The sequence below is a fragment of the Pipra filicauda genome, unplaced genomic scaffold, assembly GCF_003945595.2.
Source record: "Pipra filicauda isolate LSUMZ 115617 unplaced genomic scaffold, ASM394559v2 scaffold90_size2875636_pilon, whole genome shotgun sequence".
In the NCBI taxonomy this organism is placed as follows: Eukaryota; Metazoa; Chordata; class Aves; order Passeriformes; family Pipridae; genus Pipra; species Pipra filicauda.
In genome coordinates this window covers 1,834,064-1,848,887 of record NW_024105098.1, presented here as the reverse complement: position 1 = coordinate 1,848,887, position 14,824 = coordinate 1,834,064, and the positions used below count along the sequence as shown (strand labels likewise).

The following is a 14,824-nucleotide window of genomic DNA, read 5'->3' as shown; positions in this document are numbered from 1 at the left end:
GTCTTGGCTGTGGTTTATTTCAGGTCCCTGAATGTACTAATTTATTCACAAATTACAGTAGTGATCCTCAAAGCTCGACATCCTGACTCGGATGTGTGGGGGGAGTGTTCAGCCCCTTCTTGGTAGCACTTCCCCTTGTGCTCAGCAGTTCTGGTGTAGAAAGCCCTAATGTTTGCAATTCCTTAGAGAGGGCCATGGCTGTGTAAATATTTGAAATAGTGCCCACTGCTCGGTGTTGACATCTGAAGGTTGTCAGCTTTTCCTTATCTTAAAATAGGCTGTGTCTCAGCCCCGGTGCTGCCCCAGCTGGGACCTGCACAGGTTGCTTCGGCTGCATTTCCCTTTGCATTTCCTCTCTCTGCCTTTAGTGAAGGGAAGAAGAAAAGAAAGAAAATACAGGGACATCTGAAAATGTGTCCAAGCATCTTGTTCGTCCTGTTGCTGATGTGCTGAGCTCTGCTGGCACAGCCGGGCTGGGCGGGGGCTCAGCAGGAGGTTTAACCACGCCCGATTTCAGGTGCGGTGGGGAAAAGGAAGGACACAATCGTTTCAGCCCGTGCAGCTCTGCTCTGCTGGGGGGAGTCCTCGGGTCCCGAGGTCAGGTGAGATCGGGGTGAAGGTTCCTTAGTCCCTATTGCCACGGGAAAATTGCAGTACTGCAGCTCTTGATTTTCCCTTTTCCTCGTTTTTCTCCCCAGCGGAGCGGGCACTGCTGACTCGTGCTGCTTTGCACGTGCAGCTGGGTGGGCAGCCTGGGGCTGTGGGAGAAGGAGGTGGAAGAAGGCCTTCCAGTGGTTTTGCTTTAATAGAATTGAGTCAGCTTCAGCTGACAAGTTTCAATAAGGAAACGAGCATTGTGGTTAGTTTTTGTTCAAATAGGTGCTGTTACCTGGGGCAGTAATTTGGTGCAGTGGACAGTAAGCACTTTTGGATGTACATTTATTTTGGAGTTGCAGCAATGTGCATTTTGAAATTAGCTTTGCAAAAAACTGACATTGGGAAATGAATTGCTTTCTAAATTGCTCTGGTTTGCTGGCAACTATTGAATTGGATAACAGTGTCATTAGGTTAGGCAGAAGTACTAGAAAGAAATTGTCTAGCTGTATCTCCCACCTAATACCATGTGACAATACTTAATTGTATTTACCTATAATTAATATATTACAATCCTTGATGCTCTGTCCTTTTATGCCTCGTGTCACCATAGGTGGCTCTCAAAGGTCCTGGCAATCCCAGTTCTCTTTAGTGGTACATTAATACCTGTCTGGAGCTCCTGACGTGCCCCAAGTGGATCTTGAGTCTGTGATGGCAAGTAGAGGAGTTTGGGGAAAAGTCTGTTGCGCTTATGGGTCTCTCTGAGAAGGGACAAAGACTTGCCTCAAGTCCATCATCTCCTAGAGTGGGAACTCCAGGTAGTCCTTGGTCCCTGAGGGGTTTTGTTTAATGTTTCCCAGAGTAGAAGTAGAGTGGAGGAGCCCCCACGGAGGGTGGGTTCAGCCTGTCTGGATGCTCCGATCACAGCAGATCTCTCCGGGCTGCTCCTGTCACTGCCATGGCCACTGGCTGCAGGGGACAGCCTGGGGTGGCCAGAAGTCTCACCCAAAGACCTCAGTGTGAACACAGTGGAGAGAAAGGGAAACAGCATGATCAGGCTCTTCCTGGGTCAGGGTTCAGGGTTTATCTGTGAGGATTTAAGGTGACCAAATAACATTTTAGCCTCATGGGAGCATCCAAATAAATCCCTTGCAAGATGGATTGGAGTAACTGGAGCACTTAGTTGTTGCATTGCAAGCTAAGCTTGCCACATGTGGGAAGGATATCTAAGAGTAATTGAGTGTTGCAGAAGTAGCAGCTTGTTTGTGGTATTCTGTCTTTCAGCATAAGCCACCTGAGGTGACAGATGCATTGAAGTGACTGACTTTAAAAACTGCAGTTGGATGTTTGCCTGCTTTGCTGCTGTTTTCATTATTTTTAGGGATGTGACAAATGAGGACATGGAAAACAGAGGCTGCTGAGGCGACATTGACTCTTCCCAGACAAAATCCCTGGAATTTCAACAAACGGGGGAGTGCCTCTTCCAAATAACAAAGGGGGGGTTGGGAGGCAAGGGCAAACGTGACTAGGGCACATCTTTCTGGGCTGCTTTATGACCATTATTTCTCATTTCCAAGCTGTGATGTGTTCGTAGCTCCACCGCTGTACTGAGAGGGGCAGGCTCTTGCCTCTGAGCCAGGATGGGCACAAAACAGTGGGATGATAAGGAAGGTTTCAGTTTGTTAGGAATGCTGCTTCCCTGCTCTTGGATTTGTCATAGTGAGGAGGAATTGGCACAGTAATCCAGGGCTCTGAAGTACATCATGCCCTTGGTACCCAGGCTGGCTGCTGGGGTGATTTCACACCTACACAATATCAGCTGAAGTTCTGTGATTGAGCCATGCAGGAATTTTACTGCACGGGTACAGTTGTGAATTTTTATGAGATTCTCCCTGTTCTGCTTGAATGAGTGTTGTGGAGGATTTAAGATGCATCTGCTATTACCAAAAGATTGTCATCTGAGTTTCCTTGAGGTACTCTGCAGAAATGCCAAGTTCTGCAGATGAGGCATGTTTCAGTCGCTCTCTTCTTGAATTTTTTTTTTTGTCTCAGTAATATAATGTTTGTGCTAACTGGGATAAAAAAAATTTCCACAAGTGCTAAACATCTCCCATCTCAGATAAAGGTTGTCTTAGAGCATGTGAAAATATTTTTGAGTGCTCAAGCTCACATTTGATAAGTAGAATAACAAGGCACAGCTGCTTCTGCAGTGAAATTGGGAGTTTATCCTGACAGCTTGAAATGCAGCTCTGCCTGCCTCCCTCCCTCCACCGCTATTAGTATTGGCTCAAGCTGTGTAGCAACAACCAAGGGGATCGAATGCAGCTTGTCAGAGGCCAGCCCTTTTCTAGGGAGCTTTGCTTTTCCATACCAGCCTCCTAAAGGAGAAATTCCATTCTGAGATTTTTGGGTGAGGTAGTTCTGTGTTGCTCTCAGCTAAAAATAAGCCCCAAGAATTACAGGCTTTCAACCCATTAGCTCAGAAGAATCACCAGTGTTCACTGTTGCATCATTTTTGGCCGGCGCTCAGTGCACAATGACAAGTATTTATTCACCTAGAAGAGGAGGGAGAAAGCTCCACGGGTTGTGGCTGCCATGAGGGTTGGAGTGCAACTGTTTCAGCTGAGAGCGGTTATACCTTCAGCAGTGCGTAACAGCCCAGAATAGTTTTTTAGGCTGAAGGAACCACATGGGGCTATTCTGCATCATGTACTAATATGGGTTTGGGGACTAAAAATAAACCGGTATTTTTAGCTGAAAAAAAGTTTGCCCCGAGCTCCTGATTTTTCCATCAGGAAGAGTCAAAATACGTGCCATCCACTGCCCTTTCTGTGTCAGCGGCAGCCGCTCCCCGGGGTGAGTCCCACGGCAGCGCATCCGCAGGACTCCCCCGGGGAGGGGGAGCGGGGGGCCGGGGGGAGCGGCCCGGGCCTGGGGCTGGGCACGGAGTGCTCGGATCACGGCGGCTCCTCACACGGCTCCTGTGGCCTCTCAGGGCCCCGACAGAGCTGAACGGCCCCGCGGAGCCCGCACAGAGGGGCCGGCTGGGGCCGGGGCCACACCGCGCTCCTGAGGGGGCCGCGTGTGCGGGACGGCGGCGGGAGGGGACAGGGCCACGGACACACTGGGCCACGGACACACAGAGTCATTCAGGCTGGAAAAGTCCTCCCAGCCCGTGGAGTCCACCCTGTGTCCCATCCCAACCTTGTCCCCCAGCCCAGAGCACTGAGTGCCACGTCCCGTCCTTCCTTGGACACCTCCAGGGATGGGGACTCCACCACCTCCCTGGGCAGCCCCTTCCAGTGCCCGACCACCCTTTCCAGGAAGAAATTCCTCCTGATGTCCAACCTGACCCTCCCTGGGCACAGCTGGAGGCCAATTCCCGTTGTCCTATCCTTTGTTCCCTGGGAGCAGAGCCCGACCCCCCCCCGGCTCCCCCCTCCTGTCAGGGAGTTGCAGAGAGCGAGTAGGTCCCCCCTGAGCCTCCTTTTCTCCAGGCTGAGCCCCCCCAGCTCCCTCAGCCGTTCCTGCTGCTCCAGACCCTTCCCAGCTCCGTTCCCTTCCCTGGACACGCTCCAGCCCCTCAGTGTCACTGCCGAACTGAGGGGCCCAGACCTGGACACAGCCCTCGAGGTGCCCCAGCAGTGCCAGCCCGGGGGGAGCCGGGCAGTGGTGCCGGGGGGCGCGGGGACCCCCGGCCTGGCCATGTCCGCGCGTGTCCCCTCAGGGCCGTGAGGGGGGGGCCCGATGCTCCGGCAGGGGGCGCTGTAGGCTTGCCCCGGGGTGACGTCACGCGGGCGGTGGGCGGGGAGCGCGGCCGCTCATCCGGGTCCCGCGGCGGGGCCGGGGGGCGGGGCCCGGCGCTCACGTGACGCTGCGTGGCGGCGCACCCGCCATCTTGTGTTGTTGGGCTGAGGAGCCGCCGCGGCTGTGAGGGACCGTCCGCCCGGAGCGCAGGTACGGCCGCCCTGCTGGCCCGGCCCGGCCCCCCGCGCCCCGCCACACCCGCCCGACCGCCCGCCCCGCGGGAGCCCCCGCCCGCCGCGGCTGCCGCAGCCCCGAGGCGCCCCGCGGCCTAACCGGGAGGCGAGGCCGCCTCGGGAGGGGGGGGCGCGCCCTGAGGGGCCCCCTGCGCTCCCCGGGGGCTCCTGCGGGCCGAGCGGGGCTGCGGCCGGCGGGCCTTGCGCTCCCCGGGGGCTCCTGCGGGCCGAGCGGGGCTGCGGCCGGCGGGCCCTGCGCTCCCCCGGGGCTCCGCGGGGCCTGTCAGGCGGCACCGTGTCCCCTCGCACTGACCCGGTGAACTCGCCCGTCCCTGCCAGCCCGCCGCGGGGAGCCCCGCTCCGGCACCCCGGCCCTGTCAGGGGGCACAGCCCGGGGAACGTGGCAGCCCCGAGCCTCCCCCGCGGGCAGCGGGCGCCGGGAGCAGCCGTGACCGGCAGTGTTTGACTGGAGAGGCCTTGGCAGGCCGAAGGGACCATCGATCAGCATTGTGTGCCTTTGGTATTGATCCAAGACAAGTAGTTTCAGTGTCAACAGAGCTGTTTCCGCTCTTTTAGTCCCGTGTGGCCGCACTTTGAAGTGGGACAAGGTGTAGGCCAAAAGGAGGTGTTGCCAAGTAGTGCTTCTGGAATAAAACCCCACATTTTCCCCAGTAAGCTTCAGTTCAACGTTCATGGTGTGCTGCTCTTACTGTAACTTCTGAGTGTCTGCTTGCTTGGGTGGGTGGGGAAGGAACTTCTGAACTCTCATTATATTCTTCTAACTTCTCGCTGCTCATTCTGTTTTCTTGCTTCAGGAGCTGACTTGGGCAAGTTCCTGGAAAGTACGTGTAATTTTTTTTTCCTTTTCCCATAACACTGCTGGTTGCTTTTGTTCTTAAGAAACTCTTTAATAAACACAAATTCATCTGCTGCTTTGTGAATGGAACATTTGGTTGATGCACAGTGTGATAATTGGGAACCTTTGTAAACAAAATTGGTTGCAGTTGTCAACAGCAGAAGCTTTCTTTTGATATTTTTAAGCTCTTGTTATTTGGTGTTGGCTGCAATAGATAATAAGAGCATTACTGCTCTGAGGTGCTGGTTTTCTTACCATTCCCTTGAATAAGCATCCTTTGAACAGTTGGCTGGTGCTGAGGTGAAAACGGGTCCCAGTCGATCCTGGGTGTGCCAACAGAAATGTTGGAGTGTCCCTTGCCCCTTCTACACCTGTTTTGCTCCCCAGGTTCGTATAGTTCTGGTGTCAGCAGATGTGTGTTGGTGTTAATTTCTCACTGAAGGTGTGCTTTATAAAATAAAATTTAAAGATTCTGTTTACTAGTCCCCTGGATTAAAGAGAAGGCAGAGATTTATCCCTGGAAGGTGGATGTCACCTCTTGTGCTGAGCCTTTGGTAGCCCCTTTCAGTATGTGACAGTACTGAGTGTAAATCACGGGGTTTAATGTTTTTAAGAGCTGCTCAGGCCCTGGATACAGGAACATGCATGGGGGTACCTGGGCACTGTGTTTCTTTTGGGGCCTTTTGTGAATGGTTTCTTGACCCTGTCTTTTTAAAAAAGAGCACAGAACTAAAATGCACAGTAGTCTTGCAGCAGGCATGATTTGTTTTGTAGGGTGCTTAGAAAAAATTCTGGCACCACAGCAAAAACTTGGACTCTTGCAGATCCTCTTTTCATTACAGGTGTTGGTCTTGAGGTAAAATATCATCAGGTGCTCCTATTAGCATTTTTTCTTGCCTTCTAAAACTTACAGGAAATTAAAAATATGATCTCTATGAGGATGTGAGTGGGAAAAAAATGCTTGTAAATAGACAGCTGAGGGCTTTACAATTAATTTTTTCCCTACTGTTTTGTTCCTGGATTGAGGAAAAAAACTTTGTTTGTAGAAGAGGAGTACTAAGAAGGTTTTGGGTGTTTCTAAGGAATTGAGGCTAAGCACCACTGCATCTCTGCTGAGGCCAGTTGTCTGAATGAAATTCTATCACAAACTGGAGTTCCTTGTACCTGAATATAAGAAAAAAAATTGGCAGGTGTTTTAAGATCTATAGGTACTTCATTAAAATAAAAACAACTGTGCATGTCAAAGTCACCTGGAACACCTTGTTGGGGCAGCTGACTGGCTGAAGGGCTTTGCTGGTATTGATTCCACCTGTCTGTGCTGAAAGATCTTTGTATTTAAACCTAGAAGGGAAACCCTGGTCCACAGTAACTGCTGAAGATGACCTGGGCACCTGGACCATGGTCTGGGCCTTCCCCTCTGCCCCCTCTTTAAAGTAATTCAGGCCTTCAGCTCTTTGTTTATTAATTTATTTGAAATACTAAGAATATGAAATTTGACTCTGCCTGCTTTTGTCTGATCTTGTGAGTTCAAGTAACTTGTCACGTGTATGTTGTTCTTTCATTGAGGTCTCTAATATTCTTCCTTAGGGCTTTTTAAAGTATGGTATTAAGTCTGATTCAGGAAAAAAAAAATCCCTTTCCTAGCATTTTTCCCTTATTTTTCTGTTTTTAGTTTTTCCCCTCTCAGTGCTTCTGCTCAAAGATTAGTGGAGATAAGCTATATTTTATTCATGATTATAGATAGAGCTAAGGGGCAGAGCAATAAAATTTCTGTTTGTGGGCATAAAAGCACAGGCCTGATCTGCCTTCTCCTGCCTTCTCCTCTCTTGCTGGAGATTCATTGGGTGCTTTGGTAAGGAGAAACCCATCTCTTTGTTACTGGGGAAGCATTTGTGTTGAAAGGGACTTTTCTTTGTGTGGTTTTCTCCTCAATTTATTTGAATTCAGGGAGTTTGAAGCGCTAGGTGTGTGAAATGCTGCAGGGGGATGGGGTTTGCTCTCATGGGAACAAACTCAGCTTTCTGCCCAGCTTAGCTGCTCCTTTTCTCTTTTGCCATCAACTCCTGAACATTTGTTTGGTTGCACAAATGATCTGGCTTGAAAATGGCCAGAACTGAGAAAACTTGGCAAGTTTGCTCCAGGTGCACCTGAGTTCTGGATGGAACTGAGAAGAATGAAGTGCTCTAAGTGACAAGGTCTGTACAGCATTGGCCCTCTTGTGGTTGGTGTGTAGATATATACAACCATGTAGTTCACCATGGGGATGTTTAATACCATTGCTTTTTCATGTTTAGCTCAGCTGGGGATTGTAGCAGGCTGAGGTCTCTGCGTGGCTTTGTCAGTAGCTGAGATTGCCACAGTTGGTTACAAAATGTGTCCACTTCTCTGTTTTTGCAGAGGGAAGTTGGTCAGTCCATTTCCTCTAAAGGTGATTAAACATTGCTTGAATTCAGACCCTGTGTGATGGTTTGGTGTTGCGTGGGAAACTAAGCTGCAATTGAAATTTGTATGTCCTTCTTGCTTTTTTTCTTTTCTATTTGTAATGAAAGGATGCATAGAATTGTTTTGATGCATATGAGGTTTTTGGCAAGTGTGGAATCGAAATGTGTGTTTTCAAGAGTCAGCCTGTTCTGTAATCCCTAAAGCTTGGGATATGTAGAAGCTGGATATGTAGACTCCAGGATTACAGAGAAAAGCAGAAGGAATACCAGGAGCTGTGTAGAGATTGTAGAGTCTGTAGGTCAATGGAAAATTCTGATGAACACTTAGAGAATTGTTTTAAAATACTGCTTTGTTGATGTGCCTTTTGGATCACTTACTGTTTTTTGATTCCCTCAGCGAGTTATTAAAACTGTGTTATCACTTTCTCTCCTTTTGGCCATACGTTTGAAAAAATCTAGGGAATCTAGAAAAATCCCCCTGCAGCATTTCACACTTGATGGCTTTAGCAGTGGCTCTTGTATATGTAGTTTGGCATTGTGAAGAGATAAACAGGCTTACATATAACACCTTACAAAAATTGGCCAGAAGAATATTTTGGTATTGTTAAATATTGTTCTTCTGGTGAAAGAAAGGGTGATGCATTGCCCTTTGGGAAGGCAGTGTTTGCTTAGGGGAGCTCTGTCCTTTTTATTCAGTAGAGAAATACTTGTTTCAAGTCGTTGTTACAATGAAACACTTAAAAAAAAAAAATCTTCCTCCCGTCACTGACAACAACTGTAAACACTTGGCATCCTGTTGATAGTGTTTTATGATAAAGATACTGTGTGAGTGGGGGATTCAGAGGCTGTGGATGTCCGTGGGCAGGTCAGTTTGGGTAAAAACAGATGTGATGTGTGTGTGGTGGTGGGTCAGTTCAGACTGGAAGGAACAGAAGGAGAAGAAGTGCTTTGGGCACTAAGGAGATGACTTGGGGTGAAGTTCTGTGGTGATGGATGGAGAGCTGAAGTCACGAGCCTTTAGCCTTGGTCAGAATGCTGTGTGGCAAGGAGCTGGTGTGGCTGGCAAGTGATGGGGTGTATAAATGGTTTTTTGAGCCATGTATGTTAGAATCTGAGGATGGTTTAGCTGGAAGAGCCTTGGTGGTTGTCTGCTCCAGCCTCCTGCTCAAAGCAGGGCTGACGTCAGTGTTAGACTGTGTGTGATGGAAAGTGAGTGGGGCTGATCATGGAAGTAGCATATGGCAAGATTTTTAAGTAAAGGCATCTCATAACTTGATTTAATAAATTAGAGGCCCAGTTCAACTACCATTAAAGCCAGTGGAAGCTTTTACAATAGGCTTAGTTAATGCTGAATCATCTGTATATGTAATTTTTCTCTGTTGCACTAAGCTTTAAGAGTACTAAGGCAGGACCAGACATCACAAGTCGATTTTAAAAGATATGGTTCTTACGTTAAAACAAGTGAATATCTTCAGCAATATTAACATGAAGAGAAGTGGTAAGCTATTAAAAAGTGTTGCAATTTGTACATAGTAACCAGTTCCCCTCTGTTTCCCTGGCTGACCAAGGCATGCAGTGTGATACACCTTGTAATTCTTTGTTAGGACCCTTTGTCAGACACGCTCTGTGTTGAATGTTTCCTGAAGTACAGGAGTACAGTCTCAGAACTGCACGAGTGGGAAACTTTAGGAAGGCGTGGGGGGAGACAATTTCCACAAAGCCCAAAGAAGCTCCTTTATGTCAATGACATGTAAAACAAAGCCCCAAGCCCCCACAAGAAGCCAGATTTGTTAATTCAGTGAATGTTTTCAGTGAGCACAGTCTGAACTGTCTTCTTCCACCCTGAATGTGTGTCTGGGCTGGATAATGTGTGTGAGGAGGGTGAGAGAGCTGCTGCAGCACCTCTGGGTGTGTAGCTTTGGGTGCATTCTCATTGCTGGCTGCTGATCTTGCTGGGGAGCAGGTAGGCAGACCAGGCGTCCTGATCCCTAACATCTTGTGGAATGGCACAGACTAAATATTACTAAAATTATTATTATAAATATTACTAAAACTACCAGCAAGTTTTGGATGTACAAGGTACACAGATGTGGAAGTGATTTTTCAGCTGGAAAACAAGAGCGCTGGCAGGATTTTGGGATAGGATTTGGAAGGAGAAGTGTCTGTTTCAGCCAGTGGCAAGGCCAAGGGTGTGGTTCCCTGACTCTGCTTGGAGCTTAATCGCTGGTGTCTGTGTTTGGCTGGAGACTGGGAATGAAGGTGGAGGTCACCCTGCTTTCCGGGGAGACCAGGAAAAGTGTTCCTGGCTGTCTGTGTGCAGGTGGAGCAAGGAGAGGGTAGCTCCCAACCTGCCACCAGGCTCACAGCAGGAGGTAGGAAAGGGAGAAAACACCTGGAGTTGTGGTACTTAGCTTTGTGGTTCCTTTATTTCTTGGTTAGGTGTGTGGGTCTGCTTAGTCTCTGGTGTCATCCTCTCCTCGAGGGGATTCCGAGCCTCCCTGTGTTTGGCACCCTGGGCTGGAGTGCAGCGTTTTGGGAGCTTTACAGGGATCTGTGTGGAGTGAGCAGGGGAGTGGCAGCTTGGAGCTGCCATTTGAGGGAGTCATGGGCAATTTTTGACCAGAAACTGCTAAGAGATTGAAACACTTCTGCAGTGGTTTGAGACAGGAAGGTTATAAGACTTGAGGGGATCTAAAAATGTAAGAGTAATAACAGAGGTGTAGTTTCTGGAGAAGTGAATGGTTTGGACATTGTTCCCTTGGGAAAAACTTGGCGTGTGGGTAGATAGGCCTTGGAAAATCCACTGCCTTTATCAGGAATAAGGTTGGGCAAGCCAGAGGGGACTCCTGTGACTTGTCTGGCATCTTGTGTAGTGTGACTAATGGATTTTTTTTCCTGACTCATTTTCTGTTTAAACTAGAACATACCTTTTAGAAAATTTAGTGTTGACCTGAAAACAACTCACTTTGCTGTTTATCCCCACATATCCCTTTACTGAATAAACTTGAGTCTTCAGCCTTTTTAACCTGCATGATCATTTAAGACGGAGCAAAATACTTAATTTTTTTCTCAAGGCTTAATAAATAGAGCTTTAGTGTGGTGTTGGTGTTTCTTCTTGTCACTGTAGGGTGTATCTGTCATGTTCTATCAATTTTTGAACTCCTGATTTATCAGCTCTTTTGCCTCTTACAACAGAGCAGGACACAGTATCCCTTCAGTGACACAATTTGGTGTATATTTACTCTGTATTTCCTTATTCCTGTGTTAAGTGTTTCCTGTTAGCTCTTTTAGTCAATGTTGTATCATGTGCTTTTTTTCAGCTGATTAATGTCATAAATCTCAGCTTGGTTTCAGGACTGTGTTTTTCCAGAATAGTCCTGCATTAGTTGTGTATCACCTGTGTTTTCTGCTAGTGACTCTTCTGACTTGGCCTTATACAACCTGCTATACTGGACTGAGGTGAATAATTCATGATGGCACCTTTGATGATGTGTCATCTCCATTATTTACCATGTCCATGTTTTCATCCTTAGGTTTTAGGAGTTTTGTGGGCCAGTGCTACAGACCCTTTAGAAGTAGGAGAAAGCTTCTTAATGTGGTTCTGTGAATTTTATTCCTTCTGAGAATGGGTGGTTGTGTATTCTTTGGAAGAGGGGATTAAAAGAAAAAGTATCTTGTGATGATTTGAGACCTTTCATGTGGTTCTGAATGATTTTGTCCTTTTTAGAGTTCTACTGAATTGGAATGTCCTGCTGAAATTAAAATTTATTTCACCTACTTGCTGGAGCAATGAAACTTCTACCCTTACAAAAGTATATTTTGATTGACTGTCTTCCATAAATCCATGTTGCCTGGCCGTAATTATGTCAGAGTCCTTTAATCAGTGTTGTCTGCTTTAGCCAGTGATTAATATCAGACAGGCAGGTAGGGGAGCCACCTGAGTCATCCTGTTTACCACTGTGCTTAAAAAGTGGCCTGCTTGCACACAGTTATGGATCTTCTTTAATATTTCAGGAATTAGAGGAAATCAGCATTAATTATTCAGTCAACCTGTTAATTTTTTTAAAAACACAGCTGCTGGCACTGCCATCAGCCAGCTAGAGTAGCTGCCTGTGGAATGTTTTCTTGCTTGGGGAAGGTGAGCTTTTATCACCCTGCTGTAACGTTGCTGTTGCATGGTGGAACACTGCTGTTAAATTCCTGTCCCATCTTTATTTAGGGAGAACCCAATTCCTTGCACTTCAACCTGCTTAGGTTAGATTTCTGTTGTGTTCTTTGGTTCTCAAAGTTTCAGCCAATTTATAAGTTTAAAAGGCTGTTTCAAGCCTACAGTAGCCACAGTACCACCTTGGAAGGAAAGGATATTTTTCTTCCTGAACACCTCCAATCAAAGAGTAGACAATTTCAAAATAAAATAGTTGTGTATAGGAAGGATCAGTGGTATACCTCTTTTTCCCAAGGTTTAGGTTTCCAAAGTTAATAAAAACCCTAAGCACCCAGCAGCCCCAAAGCTATAAATTGCAGTGACAGTCCAAATCTTTAATTTTTTTTCTGTCTGTAGGAAAGATTAGATGGGCAGACCTGAATGCAGCCACTGCCTAGACTCAACTTGGAATGCTAAGAATCAGTGCATCTCTATCTGGAGCAGCAGAACAGACAGATTGCCAAGTGGTGCAAGCTGACAGAGTTCTGTAATGGAAATGTAGGAATTTAACATTGCCTGAAAATCTGAATTCTGGTGCCTGTCAGTAAGGGATAAATCTTAAAATGGCATTTTTGTGTATGTTCTGAAGTTGAGCAAGGTCTGGTACAACATGGTAGTTTAGGTCTTTCAGAGTCTCTGAAAACAGCTTTTTGCCTGGATATTTATTAGCTAGCTATATGTTTTAAAATACCAGAGCTTGTGGGCAAAGTGTGCCACAGTAATTATAGACCTCCAACTGAAACATCTTGTGCATTTTAATGCACAAATCTGGCCGGTAGAATCAAGTTCCAACTTGTGTCTGTAGCAGATGTTTCTGAGAGCTTTAATAGATTTGTCAGGTACTAAGTAGCAAGCTTGAAAAATAATGTCAGAAACTGCAAGCTTGGTAAAGTAACCATTTTACCTGCAGTGAACCAATGAAACGAGTGTTGCTGAGAGCAACTTGTGCATCTATATTACCTGGTAATTGTGAGTGAAAGCCACTTAAGGGCTTAATGTTATTGGATTACATTTTATGTCTGCTCGGAGGATGGACTTCTGATTTTCAAAGTGCTAAACAGCTGACAAAATACAGGGGTGGTTTTTCTCTTGCTGGTCCACAGGTTGATGGTGGGGTTGGTGTGATTTCTTCTCTTTTCAGCCCTGCATGCTGACAGCAGGTTGGTGGTATCACCCCAGGAAAATGGGGTCCCAGTTCAGTTTATGAAGCAATTCCATTTCCCCCCCAGATACGCAGGAAAACTGCAGCCATTTGTAGGGTTGCACTGGCACCTTGATCAAGGATTGACCTGATTTGTAGAAGACTTTGGAGAAAATGCTCCTCTTGGGTGGACTGGTGGGAAGCACTGGGCAGCCTTCTTGGCCAAGCAGAGCTGTTACCTGGCCAGGATCAAAGCAGTGCCTCAGTTTCTCGCTTCAGCTTGAGTCTGTCCCTGTGTGCTCTGCCCACATCCCATCTGTGGCTTGGGGATTCCACCACTGGTAGCCATTTATTTGTAGAAAACCCTGATTCACAAAGCCAGCGGTTCAGAAAGGGGCTTTTCGTTAGTTATGTTATTTTTGCAATTTGCAAATACATGTTATTTTTGCCATCCTTGATTAATAAGGAGGCAGCATTGATAAAAAAGACCAAAATCAACATTTCAGTTATTAATATCGAAGTTTGAAATGTAAGAAAATTATCTAGATGATAAAGATGTGATAAATTCATGCCTTTTCCTTGGCCAAAATGGCTGAATTCATGACCTGATCATTCATTCCCTTCCCTTAATTTCTACTCCTTTTTTCTTGCTCCACCCTGACTCTTTGCTCTCGTGAAGGGAGTGCTGCCTGGTCCACCCCGACTGGCCTTTCCAGTTGGTGCAGCTTCTCCTCTGCACCAGCCAGGTGCATTGAGCAGTCCCTGTGGAGGTTCCTCTCCACTCTGGCTTGGTGCTCTCCCCTTTTCCCTGCTGTGGGAACCAGGAGAAGCAGCACGTGGTTCCTGCTTTCCCTGTCTCCTCTGCTCTGACACAGCTCAGTGTATTCCTCCGGCACACTTGCTGTCTCAGCTTTCCTGAGTCTTTTCCCAGCTCTCTGCCTTCCTCCTCCCAAGTCACTGCCCATTCCCAGAGTGCCTCTTTTCCAATGGTTTTCTCTCAGCTTTGCCTCTAATTTCTTTTTCATGTGTGTTTTATTTCTGGGTAACGTTGCCTATTAAATCCACCTGTTAAACCTCTTCAAATCATCTGCACATCTGTGGTTTATTCTGTTTTGGGGGTCTTTGGGGGCCTGTTCAGTTACAGTTTCACTCACTTAGAGGTGTCTCATTTCAAAATCCGCACAGTCAGAACTTGCAGGGAGACAGTAACCTCCCTCAATGCAATACAGAAGGAGGAAGCCAGCAAAGAGTTCTCAAAATGAAGTGTGGTGACCAAAGGGAGGGACAGGGAAAACTGTTTTGCAGCTCACTGGGATGATACTGGAAGGCTTTGAGTATTCTTGTAGGTACTCGAGTGCTTCGGAGTCTGGCAGAGAAAGATGACACAGCATCCTCTGTTTTTTGGGAAGGGAATGCAGAGGCTGAAGAGGGTGGGGCCCAGTGGGTCCAACCCCAGTAAATGGCTCAGTTGTTACTGGTTTTTAGTGCTTTGTCCTTATATCTGATGCTTTTCAGCTGTGTTTTGGTGGCAGTCTAACATTCAGTGCCAGCCCTTTTGGTATTACTGTGACTAAGCTAGCTTTGATGCTAGGAGCTAAAGATCCCAGG

General features: G+C 47.2%; 1 protein-coding gene across 1 annotated transcript in view; it reads left to right on the top strand.

Annotated features, from left to right (window-relative positions):
* The first annotated feature begins 5,389 nt into the window (after positions 1-5,389).
* Positions 5,390-14,824, top strand: part of GIGYF2 (GRB10 interacting GYF protein 2) — a 73,419-nt gene continuing 63,984 nt past the window's right edge. The window contains exon 1 of the mRNA XM_039391114.1: positions 5,390-5,416. The gene's annotated coding sequence lies outside the window, so the exon portion shown is untranslated. The remainder of the gene's footprint in view (positions 5,417-14,824) is intronic.